Source organism: Phyllobates terribilis, unplaced genomic scaffold (assembly GCF_046119375.1).
Source record: "Phyllobates terribilis strain yellow unplaced genomic scaffold, ASM4611937v1 Scaffold_3__8_contigs__length_932513732, whole genome shotgun sequence".
Taxonomy (NCBI): Eukaryota; Metazoa; Chordata; class Amphibia; order Anura; family Dendrobatidae; genus Phyllobates; species Phyllobates terribilis.
This window is the reverse complement of record NW_027362763.1, coordinates 513,155,773-513,170,721: the sequence shown is the minus strand read 5'-3', so window position 1 is coordinate 513,170,721 and position 14,949 is coordinate 513,155,773.

The following is a 14,949-nucleotide window of genomic DNA, read 5'->3' as shown; positions in this document are numbered from 1 at the left end:
TAGCCACAAGAGGGGACCTGGATGGGGCACATAGCCACAAGAGGGGACCTGGATGGGGCACATAGCCACAAGAGGGGACCTGGATGGGGCACATAGCCACAAGATGGGGACCTGGATGGGGAACATAGCCACAAGATGGGGACCTGGATGGGGAACATAGCCACAGGATGGGGTCCTGGATGGGGCACATAGCCACAAGATGGGGACCTGGATGGGGCACATAGCCACAAGATGGGGACCTGGATGGGGCACATAGCCACAAGATGGGGATCTGGATGGGGCACATAGCCACAAGATGGGGACCTGGATGGGGCACATAGCCACAAAATGGGGACCTGGATGGGGCACATAGCCACAGGATGGGGACCTGGATGGGGCACATAGCCACAGGATGGGGACCTGGATGGGGCACATAGCCACAAGATGGGGACCTGGATGGGGCACATAGCCACAAGATGGGGACCTGGATGGGGCACATAGCCACAAGATGGGGATCTGGATGGGGCACATAGCCACAAGATGGAGACCTGGATGGGGCACATAGCCACAAGATGGGGACCTGGATGAGGCACATAGCCACAGGATGGGGACCTGGATGGGGCACATTAGTACAAGATGGGGACTTGGATGGGGAACATTACTACAAGATGTTTGCCATTATTACTATATGATGCTAATTGTAAGACAATATTACTGAATGTGGCCAATTGGGGGAAACAAAATTGTAAAAATCAAAAAAATAAAAATAAAGCATGAAAAAATATTGGGCACTAAAAATGCTGTTTTATATGTAAACTAAAGTAAACACAAAAAAGTGCACGTTTATTATCGCCACATCCATAACGACCCAAGCCATAAAAAAATAAACACGGAAAAAATGTTCAAAAGGTGTATACAAAAAAAAATGGTATCACTAAAAATGTCACATTGAACAAAGAATGCGGCCCCCCAAATTCAAATTTTTTCCATGTGCGGCCCATATACCCAGCCGAGTTTGAGACCCCTGCCTCAGATCAAGAAAGGTCAACAGAACCACCAGTGTTTCGTAGATCGCAGCGTAGTACACTAGGTCAGATCCCAGTTCGTTACAAGCATGGTTTATAGAGTATTATAAGAGTTAGCAGATGTACATATTAAGTTAAAATGGTGAAAAACTATGTGCCCAACCGGACTAAGTAGTGTAAGACTCAGTAATCACTATGCGTAAACTACCTACAGAGACTACTGTATGAACTTCTAAGCTAAATTGAATAAGTGTACATACTAACCTGTTAATGGACAATTGGGCCATAGGACTAGGTGTGGCCAGGACAATGAAAAAAAAACAAAAAAACAAAAGGGTGGTTCGCATCCAACCCTGACTTCCAAAAAACCGTCGGCGTGGCCGAAGAACCAGGTCAAACTATAGTCTGTGTGCCCTGTAGCCACGCCCAGGGACGAAGTTTGAGGTGGTTTGGGGCTGTTCCCACTATGTTGCACTACAAATCTGTGAGGTGACGCTCCGGATAGGCGTTATCACGGGCACCTTGTTGAATGGTTTATATTTTGCATTTTTCTGATGTTTTTGTACTTCTGCATTTTTTGATAATAATGTATCGTTTAAGAAATGTGCCTCCCCAAAAGGGAAGAAACTATTCATGTTAACTTGTACCTTATGTCTTTACAGTCGGGACGTACTGTGCTTCACTAGGGGGGAATGTGGCGCCCCATGGGCCGGTTGCCACAGTAGTGTTGCCTCCTTCACTGGAGGTGATATTACACTTGCAAGCAGGAGGAGCTCCCCACATCAGGTAAACCCCACATGCACACACAGGTTCTGATCCCTTACCTGAAGAGGGAGCTCTACACCCTTTTTTGGGAAGCTGCCTTTTGTGGTTGGGGGGAGAAGTTAGTCAGTGAGTGTGAGAGGGAAGGGAGAGGAGAAAAAGTAGCAGAGAGAGAGAGAAGGAGAAAGTTCTGGGGAGCAGAGCACATGAAGAGCTCACCCCAGGCAGCGGAGCAGAGGATGCCGGAGTCCTGGGTTGTACAGGGATTGCACGTCCTAGCAACCGAATCTGGAGGACAGGAGACTGCAAGTTTTCTGGCCACAAGCAGAAGCCCGGCAGCACAGCGGCATAACTAAAGCCTGGAGCTGCACTCAAGACGGCAGTACCCATTATAGGTTCGCACCGCCTGCTAGTACGGCGCTTAGAGCAGGAGTGAAGAAGAGGGACCGCAGAGTAGCTCACAGGCAGCGAGGCCCGCAATGGAGAAGTGCAGCAGGCTGGCCTCCAAACCCACCTGACGGGGTGGACTCCGACTGCTTCCAGGCTGACCGGACCCTCCTGGACCTAGTGACCAGTGCCCCAGACTCCACAGTTTTCTCTGCAGTAAAGGTAATTGGACTGCATTCCTCATGTCTGTCTTCTTCTGCACCTTCCCGCAGCTGTGCTACCACCATGACTATCATCACTGCTGCCACCCTGCTCTCTGCACCCTGTTTCCCCTGCCGCCATCCTTCATATTAGCTTTCTCAGTCCCTGGGGGCCCGCTTCGCCTGTGGGAAGTGTTTCATCTCAGCTGCTACACCATCTATCCCCCAGGGCCCACACAGCAGCGCTGGTCATCCCTGACCAGGCACCACAGGTGGTGTCACATAAAGACTACGAATCCCCTGTAAATACTCCCTTCATCCACTCAGCCAGGGCCACGGAGCTGGGCCACTGCCACCGTGACCTCCCTGGAAGACTGCCGGCCTGGCTACCGAGTACCCTAGGCCCTCACGGCCGCTGCAACTGGTGTCACAAACAGGATTTACGGACCTCGTTAACCAAGTCCTGTGTGCCACAAAGACTGTGTATAACTATATAAACTGCAGCTATTACTGTAGCACGTGTGGAGTTAATGATATGTGGGGTGTCCCATCGTGGGCAGAGCCTCAGAAACAGCGCCAAAATAGGCCCCTCCCACTTGCATAGACTGTACCAGAGTTGTCTGTCACTCAGGCTGAAAGGTGCCAGCCTTCCCCTTTGCATCAGACTGGAGGGGGGGAGATTGTCGCCTCCCCCTGCAGAGGGCTGGGTGATCCGATCCATCCAGCTGCTGCAGCTCTGTCTGTGAGATCTCATCCATCCCATCCATCCTGCTGCTGGAGCCCCGTACTGAGTGTTCTATCCACCCATCCGACGATCCCAGCTGCTGCAGATCTGTCTGTGAGATCTCATCCATCCCATCCATCCTGCTGCTGGAGCCCTGTACCGAGTGATCCACCCATCCGACGATCCCAGCTGCTGCAGCTCTGTGAATACAGCACAAGTGTGAGAAGCTATGCAGCAAGAGTGCGGCTATACAGTGACCAACAGCACAGCCCTGGACCATGTGAAGCTGTCTCCGAGTCGGTCAGGATACACCTACGCCTTAACGATTGTGGACCACTACTCCCGTTTCCTAGAGGTTGTACCAGTCAAGGACCAGACGGCGAGGACAGCTGCTAAAGCCTTTCAAGAGCACTTCTGTCGACCTCATGGCTATCCTGAGCAAGTCCTAACAGACCAAGGCCCAGCTTTTGAAGCGGAGATATTTCAAAATTCTGCAAACTGTACGGCTGTAAGAAAATTTGGACAACACCTTATCACCCGCAAACCAATGGTCTGTGCGAAAAGATTAACCAGGTGGTGATTGACTTGTTGAAAACTGTACCTCTGGAAGAGCACAACCAGTGGCCCGAGAAGTTACCAGACTTGGTGGACCTGTACAATCACATTCCAGTGAATTCGACCAACTGTACCCCAGCCTACCTGATGCGGGCAAGACCGGGTAAACTTCCCATCGATCTGGACATGGGTGTCCTAATACCAGCAGCAGTACAGCCAGACACAGACTGGGACACTGAAACACAGCTACACTACTGTAAAGTCCAACAGTGTGTGGCAGAGAGTCTATTGCGAGCCAGACAGAAGCAAGAGAAAGATTACAATCAGCAAGCACCTGCAGCTCCCTTGTCACCAGGAGAACGGATTCTGAAAAGAAAGTGGAGAACTCATAAGCTAGATGACCAGTGGGAGGCTGAGCCATATACCATCTTGCCCTCGCACTTTGATAACAGTAAGGTTTGCCTCATTACTAAAGATGGAGGGAGAACTTCTGCGACTGTATCTAGAGACCACCTGAAAGTGTGCCCTGATCAACTGTGTGACAGAGGTAAAGGTCAAGACACTCCTCAACAATTAGAAGAAGTTGAAAGGAAGGTCCGCACCGTATTAGGAGAATTTCCTCAGTCTTGGACTCAGGTAAACCAGGCAGTGGTAGTACCAGTCTTGACATTTCCACCGATGACTACACGAGAAACAACAGACACCTTGGGTCCTCGTGAAGACCAGTCGGCTTCAGAAACAGATGCCTCATCAGCAGCGAGCCACATGCACACACAGGTTCTGATCCCTTACCTGAAGAGGGAGCTCTACACCCTTTTTTGGGGAGCTGCCTTTTCTGGTTGGGGGGAGGAGTTAGTCAGCGAGCGTGATAGGGAAGGGAGAGGAGAAAGAGTAGCAGAGAGAGAGAAGGAGAAAGTTCTGGGGAACAGAGCACGTGAAGAACTCACCCCAGGCAGTGGAGCAGAGGAGGCCAGAGTCCTGGGTTGTACAGAGATTGTGTGTCACCCTGGCCTGGAAGCCACAAAATGTAATAAAGCTGTGTCTGAGAGCAAGGAGGAGGTTCTCTAGTCAGGGGAACATTAGCATGCAGTACCTCCTGTCTCAGGCCAGTAGGGGGAGCAGGCTGCCCCTATAAAAGCTGGTGCTGGGGGCAGGGTTAGAGAGAACTGGATGACCTGTCTCAGTACTGAGACTTGTCCCGGAGCAGAGCAGGGACAGAAAGTTGTATTGCACCTAAGAGGAAGTGTGGCAGGAGGAGAGCCACAAGCCAGAGACAAGAGGCGAAGTGAGCCTGTCTTGGCAGATAAAGGACTTAATTTACCAGACGTTGGTGTCTGAGGCTGGGAGGAGTCCACATCCCACAGCAGATAACCAGTCCGCAGGGGACTGTATGTTCCTTGGCCTAAGAAGCCTGGAGGCTCTGCCACAACAGAAGGGACCAGCATAGCCGTACCAGGCCGGGAGCAGAAAGGAACCAACGTCGCAGGCCATACAGGCGAGAGTACACGGAAAGCTCGGAAACGTGGGCTGTTACCCTATAAGGAGGAGATAGCCAGAAGGAGCACAGAAAGCACGGTAGGCCTACACCCTCACCCTGACCAGGGCCAATTTCCCCATTGCTCTCAGACATCCAGGTCCCCTCCTAGCCGGGACTGTTTATGGGTCAGTTTACCTGTTTTAGTAAAGGCCCTGGACTGCAACCTGTTGTCTGTGTGCTCCTTCACGCCTCCAGCACTACCGGTACTGGGACTCTCACCATCATCACTCCCACCATCCATTATACTGCCCTGGGGCCGCACTCTTCCCGTGGGGAGTCACACTACCCTAGCTGCACACCTCATCAGCCCCAGCGGTCTGCATGCAGCGGCGGTTCCTAATAACTGCAACCCACGGGTGGCGTAGTCGGACATAATCATCAGCGCATAACGGACTACCACTGGCCTGACCACCCTGAGCCACGGAACCGGGTTGCCACTACTACTCCCATCGTTCTTCTACTGCCCGGATCCGAGTGCCCCACGGCCAAGGGGGCGAGTCAGCTTTGGCGTAGTCAGCAGGATTGCAACTAACCCACCACAAACGGGTATTGCGTGCCTGAAAAAGACTTTGCACTTACCTGAAAAGAGGTTTCCCGCCGTCCGGAGCCGTTTCCCGCCATTTCCAGCCGTCTCCCGCCATCTTCCATCAATTCCCGCCATCTTCAGCCGTTTTCCCGCCATCGAACGCCATCTTCAGGACACCGCGCGGGAAGAAGAGGGGCGTGGACGTCCAAACCGCGCGAGACCCGAAGCTCCACCCCACGCACCGACGCTGCGCAACGTCCTGGAAGGGAGAGAGAGCGACGCTGACGTCAGCAGGACGCGACGCAAGGTCCTCGTCCAGAGGAGCAGCAGCGGAGCCGCGGCCTACAGAAGAGGATCGTCGGAAGGTAGGCCACGCTTAACTAGGGGGAAGGAAGATGTCGGATACAGAGGCGCCCACTACCACCAACGCAGCTGCAGCAGCGGTGATGCCATTTTCCCTGCCCTACATCCCTGGAGCGGCCTGGCTGCCCAAGTACTCAGGGGAGCCCCATGCCCTAGCTGACTTTAAGGAAAGGCTGTACAGTGTGTTCCAAGTCTACCCCCTGACAGAGGAACAGAAGGTCAGCATATAAACAGGGCAGTTAACTGGTGCAGCCCAAAGGGAGGTAAAATCATGGCCCACTGAGGAGAAAAGGACCGTGAAGGGTATTCTGGCCCGGCTGCGGGGTACCTTTGACACACGTACCTCCGCTGAAATTAAAATGAGGTTCTATGGATGTAAGCAGCGGGCACAGGACAGCATCAGAGACTATGCCCTAAATTTGCAGGAAGCCTTGAGGGCCATCCAACAAGCTGACCCTGGCAGCTTGCAGGAAACGGATAAGCTACTAACAGAACAGTTTATAGAAGGTCTGCTGTCTAGCACCCACAGGACCCAGCTGCGCCTCATGTTCTTTCAGAACCCTGATCTGACTTTTGCCCAATTCAAGGACAGGGCCATAAGGGTGCTCCGTGAATCTGCAACAAGTGGCGCTATAAACCCCCGGCGCCCTGCTCTCACCTACCACCAGGAGGTGGCACCCTCCTCTATGGACTCCGTAGGGGCTGATGCAAGCCCCGTCGAAAGATCTGCACCACCAAGTCCAGGAGCTGACCAGGAGCGTTGCGGCGTTGACCAGGACCGTCCAGGCGTTACAAGTGGACCCGTCAAGACCCATCGAGCTGGCTTCAAGTCCGGAGGATGTCCCGTGGCGTCAACAGAGGAGGATCCCGTCGTTCCGAGGGAGGCTCACAGACCGCTACGCAGAGGATGGACAGCCCATTTGCCGCCGATGCAACCAGCCCGGACACATTTCCAGGTACTGTAATTTAAACGGGTCCAACCTGGGGCAGAGGGCCAACCCCCAGGCATAAGATCACCAGGCCCTTATAATTGGCATAATAAGTACGTTGGGGGGCGCCCGGTTTTACCCGTGGTGCTGGACGGTATTACCATGAGCGCCTTGCTGGATACTGGGTCGCAAGTAACCACTATCCCTTATGTACTTTTTAAGCAGTATTGGACGGATGCTGATATCACACGGTATCCAGACAGTAACTTGAGCATCATCGCCAGTAATGGCTTACACGTGCCACAGATGGGGTTCAAGGAGATGACCATTAAAATTGGTAAAGTTGAACTGCTGGCACAGGGAGTGATTATTGTGGACATTGACCGTCGTGAAAGTCACCCTAAAATAACTGTGGGTACTAACGTGATTGAAAATTGTCTTTCAGAGGTAATTGTAATTCTACAACAGGTGGCGGTGAATGCTAGTTCCAGCCAACAGAGAGTCCTCAACAAGGAGATAAAACCCTGATGAGACGGCAGCAGGTAGAACTGTCTGGTGGTGAGATCGGTAGCGTAAGACTGAGTGACCCATTCCCCATTTCCATGCCTCCCAAAAGTGAAATGATGATCTGGTGTCGGACTGCGATCGGGTTGAAAGGTAGAGACTACCAAGCCATTGTAGAACCCGTGTACTCAGACAGCAGGCCCACCATTTTGACAGCCCGGGGGGTGGTTGATGTCCGTCATGGGAGGGTGCCCGTCCGCATCCTCAACATTGGGGAGAGGGAAGTACACTTACCCAGGTACGCTACACTCGCCAAACTGTTTGTTGTCGAACACAAAGCTATCAGGGCCGTGGAACCCTTGCCTCCATCTCCACAGGCGGAGGGTAATGGCTCCCAGGAACAAAAGGAGGACTGGTGCCAGAAACTCCATGTGGGTGCTGACTCCACTCCCCTGCGCCAAAAACAAGGAGTCTACCGGGTGGTACAGGAGTACGAGAGAGTCTTTAGTAAGCACCCGCTAGACTTCGGCAGAGTAAAGGGGATAGAACACCACATCCCCACAGGGAGCCACCCACCAATAAAAGAAAGACACAGACCTGTACCCCCTGCACATTATCAGAACACAAAGGGCATGCTAAAAGAAATGAAAGAAGCTGGGGTCATTAGAGATAGCTGTAGCCCCTGGGCAGCCCCCTTGGTTCTGGTGAAAAAGAAAGACGGCACCATGAGAATGTGCGTGGACTATAGACAAATCAACCGTATCACCCACAAAGACGCATATTCGCTTCCTAGAGTAGAAGAGTCTTTAGCCGCACTAAAATCAGCTAACTTCATTTCTACTTTGGACCTTACTAGCAGGTACTGGCAGGTTCCTGTGGCAGAGGCTGACAAGGAGAAGACAGCCTTCACCACCCCGATGGGACTGAGTGAGTTCAACTGTATGCCCTTCGGGCACTGCAACGCGCCAGGGACCTTCCAGCGGCTGATGGAATGCTGTCTAGGGCACTGAAACTTCGAGACGGTCCTCCTTTACCTGGACGACATGATCGTCTATTCAAAAACCTACGAGGACCATCTAAAGCACCTGGCCGAGGTGTTCGAAGCCCTGGCAGGCTATGGCCTGAAGGTGAAACCATCGAAGTGTCACCTGCTGAAACCAAAGGTCCAGTACCTAGGGCACGTGGTAAGCGCAGAAGGAGTGGCCCCCGACCCTGACAAGGTCACGGCAATCAAGAGCTGGCCAAGCCCCTCGAACATCAAAGAGGTGAGACAGTTTCTCGGATTGGTAGGCTACTACCGAAGGTTCATCACCGGTAGAGATGAGCGTTGTTCTACTCGAACTGTTCGCCAATCTCAAATTCGAGCTGTTTTGGGCGGTGTTCGAGCCGTTCGGCGAACACGAACAATTTGATAAAAATTCGGCTGTTCGAGGTTATGTTCGATAACTGTTCGTGCACCAAAATCATAACTGGATTTTTTCTCAGTAATGATGAAAATTAATGTTAATACGCAGTTTGAGTGTACAGCGGGGTGGGGGGAGGGGCAGGGGATGGATCTCTGCAGGAACAATGAAGATCTCCATTTTTTTTTCTCTTTCCCGCATTTGCAGTGGGGAGGTGCAATCTGTCAGCCTATCAGCAGCGCACACACGGAGCGAAGTGCTTTTTTTCACACAAGCAAGGGCATGTGTCATTGGCAGTGTATGTCACATGTCCTTGCCCTATAAGACCAAGCCATTTTCCCCGTCGCCACCATTTTCTCACTGCTGCAGCTGCGTGTTAGACGGCACCGCTGTTGCTGTGTGCGCTATACCTTGTTAATTTCAAGCCAATTTTCGCACAAATATACAGATAGCTTGGGAGTAGGGAATAGTTGTGATTGCAGTCCTTTTAAGGACTAGGTTACAGCATTTCCTACGACTTTTATCAGGGAGGTCTGTGCTCTTAAATAGATAGGTTGTGGGAGTAAAGACTAATTGTAATTGGAGTCCTTTTCAGGACTAGGTTACATCAGTTCCTATCAGTTTTTGCCAGGCAGGTCTGTGCCAGTGCTGTGCAAGTTTTTTTCACAGCATTTGGCTGAATCTAGCAAAGCTAATCCTTTTTGGCCTATTGCAGAGTGTGTTAGTCAGTGGAGTAGCCTATCTGTGTTGCAAGATATACCACCTGTGTATAGAATACCAATTTTTTTACTGCACCTAGTGAAGTAAAATCTTTTGGGCATAGCATCATTCTATTAGTCCATCTATACTGACCTCCATCAGGTTGCAAATTAAAAATAATTTTTATCTGCATCTACAGTACCTCTGAAAAAATATTTGGGCTTCTAGCTGTGTGTGGGACTTGTTGTATTAGTCCATCTATACTGACCTCCATCAGGTTGCAAATTAAAAATTATTTTTATCTGCATCTACAGTTCCTCTGAAAAAATATTTGGGCTTCTAGCTGTGTGTGGGACTTGTTGTATTAGTCCATCTATACTGACCTCCATCAGGTTGCAAACTGAATATATTTTTTTCTGCATCTACCTCTGAAAAAATATTTGGGCTTCTAGCTGTGTGTGGGACTTGTTGTATTAGTCCATCTATACTGACCTCCATCAGGTTGCAAACTGAATATATTTTTTTCTCCATCTACCTCTGAAAAAATATTGGGCTTCTAGCTGTGTGTGGGACTTGTTGTATTAGTCCATCTATACTGACCTCCATCAGGTTGCAAACTGAATATATTTTTTTCTGCATCTACCTCTGAAAAAATATTGGGCTTCTAGCTGTGTGTGGGTCTTGTTCTATTAATCCATCTATACTGACCTCCATCAGGTTGCAAACTGAATATAATTTTTTTCTGCATCTAGCTCTGAAAAAATATTTGGCCTTCTAGCAGTGTGTCGGACTTTCTCTATTAGTCCATCTATACTGACCTCCATCAGGTTGCAAACTGAATATATTTTTTTCTGCATCTACCTCTGAAAAAATATTGGGCTTCTAGCTGTGTGTGGGACTTGTTGTATTAGTCCATCTATACTGACCTCCATCAGGTTGCAAACTGAATATATTTTTTTCTGCATCTACCTCTGAAAAAATATTGGGCTTCTAGCTGTGTGTGGGACTTGTTGTATTAGTCCATCTATACTGACCTCCATCAGGTTGCAAACTGAATATATTTTTTTCTGCATCTACCTCTGAAAAAATATTGGGCTTCTAGCTGTGTGTGGGACTTGTTGTATTAGTCCATCTATACTGACCTCCATCAGGTTGCAAACTGAATATATTTTTTTCTGCATCTACCTCTGAAAAAATATTGGGCTTCTAGCTGTGTGTGGGTCTTGTTTAGAGATGAGCGTTGTTCTACTCGAACTGTTCGCCAATCTCAAATTCGAGCTGTTTTGGGCGGTGTTCGAGCCGTTCGGCGAACACAAACAATTTGATAAAAATTCGGCTGTTCGAGGTTATGTTCGATAACTGTTCGTGCACCAAAATCATAACTGGATTTTTTCTCAGTAATGATGAAAATTAATGTTAATACGCAGTTTAAGTGTACAGCGGGGTGGGGGGAGGGGCAGGGGATGCATCTCTGCAGGAACAATGAAGATCTCCATTTTTTTTTCTCTTTCCCGCATTTGCAGTGGGGAGGTGCAATCTGTCAGCCTATCAGCAGCGCACACACGGAGCGAAGTGCTTTTTTTCACACAAGCAAGGGCATGTGTCATTGGCAGTGTATGTCACATGTCCTTGCCCTATAAAACCAAGCCATTTTCCCCGTCGCCACCATTTTCTCACTGCTGCAGCTGCGTGTTAGACGGCACCGCTCTTGCTGTGTGCGCTATACCTTGTTAATTTCAAGCCAATTTTCGCACAAATATACAGATAGCTTGGGAGTAGGGAATAGTTGTGATTGCAGTCCTTTTAAGGACTAGGTTACAGCATTTCCTACGACTTTTATCAGGGAGGTCTGTGCTCTTAAATAGATAGGTTGTGGGAGTAAAGACTAATTGTAATTGGAGTCCTTTTCAGGACTAGGTTACATCAGTTCCTATCAGTTTTTGCCAGGCAGGTCTGTGCCAGTGCTGTGCAAGTTTTTTTCACAGCATTTGGCTGAATCTAGCAAAGCTAATCCTTTTTGGCCTATTGCAGAGTGTGTTAGTCAGTGGAGTAGCCTATCTGTGCTGCAAGATATACCACCTGTGTATAGAATACCAATTTTTTTACTGCACCTAGTGAAGTAAAATCTTTTGGGCATAGCATCATTCTATTAGTCCATCTATACTGACCTCCATCAGGTTGCAAATTAAAACTAATTTTTATCTGCATCTACAGTACCTCTGAAAAAATATTTGGGCTTCTAGCTGTGTGTGGGACTTGTTGTATTAGTCCATCTATACTGACCTCCATCAGGTTGCAAACTGAATATATTTTTTTCTGCATCTACCTCTGAAAAAATATTTGGGCTTCTAGCTGTGTGTGGGTCTTGTTCTATTAATCCATCTATACTGACCTCCATCAGGTTGCAAACTGAATATAATTTTTTTCTGCATCTAGCTCTGAAAAAATATTTGGCCTTCTAGCAGCGTGTCGGACTTTCTCTATTAGTCCATCTATACTGACCTCCATTAGGTTGCAAATTAAAAATAATTTGTATCTGCATCTACAGTACCTCTGAAAAAATATTTGGGCTTCTAGCTGTGTGTGGGACTTGTTGTATTAGTCCATCTATACTGACCTCCATCAGGTTGCAAATTAAAAATAATTTTTATCTGCATCTACAGTACCTCTGAAAAAATATTTGGGCTTCTAGCTGTGTGTGGGACTTGTTGTATTAGTCCATCTATACTGACCTCCATCAGGTTGCAAACTGAATATATTTTTTTCTGCATCTACCTCTGAAAAAATATTTGGGCTTCTAGCTGTGTGTGGGTCTTGTTCTATTAATCCATCTATACTGACCTCCATCAGGTTGCAAACTGAATATAATTTTTTTCTGCATCTAGCTCTGAAAAAATATTTGGCCTTCTAGCAGTGTGTCGGACTTTCTCTATTAGTCCATCTATACTGACCTCCATCAGGTTGCAAATTAAAAATAATTTGTATCTGCATCTACAGTACCTCTGAAAAAATATTTGGGCTTCTAGCTGTGTGTGGGACTTGTTGTATTAGTCCATCTATACTGACCTCCATCAGGTTGCAAATTAAAAATAATTTTTATCTGCATCTACAGTACCTCTGAAAAAATATTTGGGCTTCTAGCTGTGTGTGGGACTTGTTGTATTAGTCCATCTATACTGACCTCCATCAGGTTGCAAACTGAATATATTTTTTTCTGCATCTACCTCTGAAAAAATATTTGGGCTTCTAGCTGTGTGTGGGTCTTGTTCTATTAATCCATCTATACTGACCTCCATCAGGTTGCAAACTGAATATAATTTTTTTCTGCATCTAGCTCTGAAAAAATATTTGGCCTTCTAGCAGTGTGTCGGACTTTCTCTATTAGTCCATCTATACTGACCTCCATCAGGTTGCAAATTAAAAATAATTTGTATCTGCATCTACAGTACCTCTGAAAAAATATTTGGGCTTCTAGCTGTGTGTGGGACTTGTTGTATTAGTCCATCTATACTGACCTCCATCAGGTTGCAAATTAAAAATAATTTTTATCTGCATCTACAGTACCTCTGAAAAAATATTTGGGCTTCTAGCTGTGTGTGGGACTTGTTGTATTAGTACATCTATACTGACCTCCATCAGGTTGCAAACTGAATATATTTTTTTCTGCATCTACCTCTGAAAAAATATTGGGCTTCTAGCTGTGTGTGGGTCTTGTTCTATTAATCCATCTATACTGACCTCCATCAGGTTGCAAACTGAATATAATTTTTTTCTGCATCTAGCTCTGAAAAAATATTTGGCCTTCTAGCAGTGTGTCGGACTTTCTCTATTAGTCCATCTATACTGACCTCCATCAGGTTGCAAATTAAAAATAATTTTTATCTGCATCTACAGTACCTCTGAAAAAATATTTGGGCTTCTAGCTGTGTGTGGGACTTGTTGTATTAGTCCATCTATACTGACCTCCATCAGGTTGCAAATTAAAAATAATTTTTATCTGCATCTACAGTACCTCTGAAAAAATATTTGGGCTTCTAGCTGTGTGTGGGACTTGTTGCATTAGTCCATCTATACTGACCTCCATCAGGTTGCAAATTAAAAATAATTTGTATCTGCATCTACAGTACCTCTGAAAAAATATTTGGGCTTCTAGCTGTGTGTGGGACTTGTTGTATTAGTCCATCTATACTGACCTCCATCAGGTTGCAAACTGAATATATTTTTTTCTGCATCTACCTCTGAAAAAATATTGGGCTTCTAGCTGTGTGTGGGACTTGTTGTATTAGTCCATCTATACTGACCTCCATCAGGTTGCAAACTGAATATATTTTTTTCTACATCTACCTCTGAAAAAATATTGGGCTTCTAGCTGTGTGTGGGTCTTGTTCTATTAATCCATCTATACAGACCTCCATCAGGTTGCAAACTGAATATAATTTTTTTCTGCATCTACCTCTGAAAAAATATTTGGCCTTGTAGCAGTGTGTCGGACTTTCTCTATTAGTCCATCTATACTGACCTCCATCAGGTTGCAAACTGAATATATTTTTTTCTGCATCTAACCCAGCCAATAGTTTTGGCCTAATACCACAGTTTGGCCACTCAGCTCTGCTCGGTTACCATCCATTGTTTTTTTGTGCAAACAACTCCAGAGTTGTGAATTAGTTAACCACCAAAATGAGTGGAAAAAGGCCTGCTGCTGGTGGAAAGGGGAATAGGCGTGTTGGGAAGGGGAAAAAAGGTTGTGTCCGTGGGGTAGGTGTTAAAGCAACAGTAACATCTGCAGAAGAAAGACCATCTTCCAGCCAAACTAAAATGTCTACTTCTTTTAGCGGACAATGTGATAAGATCCCTTTCTTACGGCCACGCCAATCGCTACAAATTCCAGATGAGGCACAAAAACAGCAGGTGCTTCAACGGATATCAAGTGCTCCTTTAAGTGGGCTCTCCTCCACATCAACTTCAACATCACAAATACTCCAGTCCTCAAAGGTGTCACCCAAATCGCACTTGCTTCCTCACAGCTCCCAAATCTCCAGCTGCCCGTCTGAGTATGAGGTAGAACAGATGGTTGAGTCTGCAGAGCTGTTTACTCATACTATAGCCTGGGAATCAGAGGTCGACTCCAGCGCTTCTGTGAATCCAGACGAGGAAATGATCTGCACTGATGCCCAGAATCTTTATGAGTCGGATCCAGGACCAGACGCAGAAGGTTCTGACCATAATGTAGACCCTCATTCCCAAACTGTAACTCCTGTTGGTGGAGACAATGAGGAAGACGCTGATAAAACTAATATACCTGATTGGAGCGACAATTTTAGTTTTTTGTCAGGGCAGGAACAGGTTGGCTCTGAGG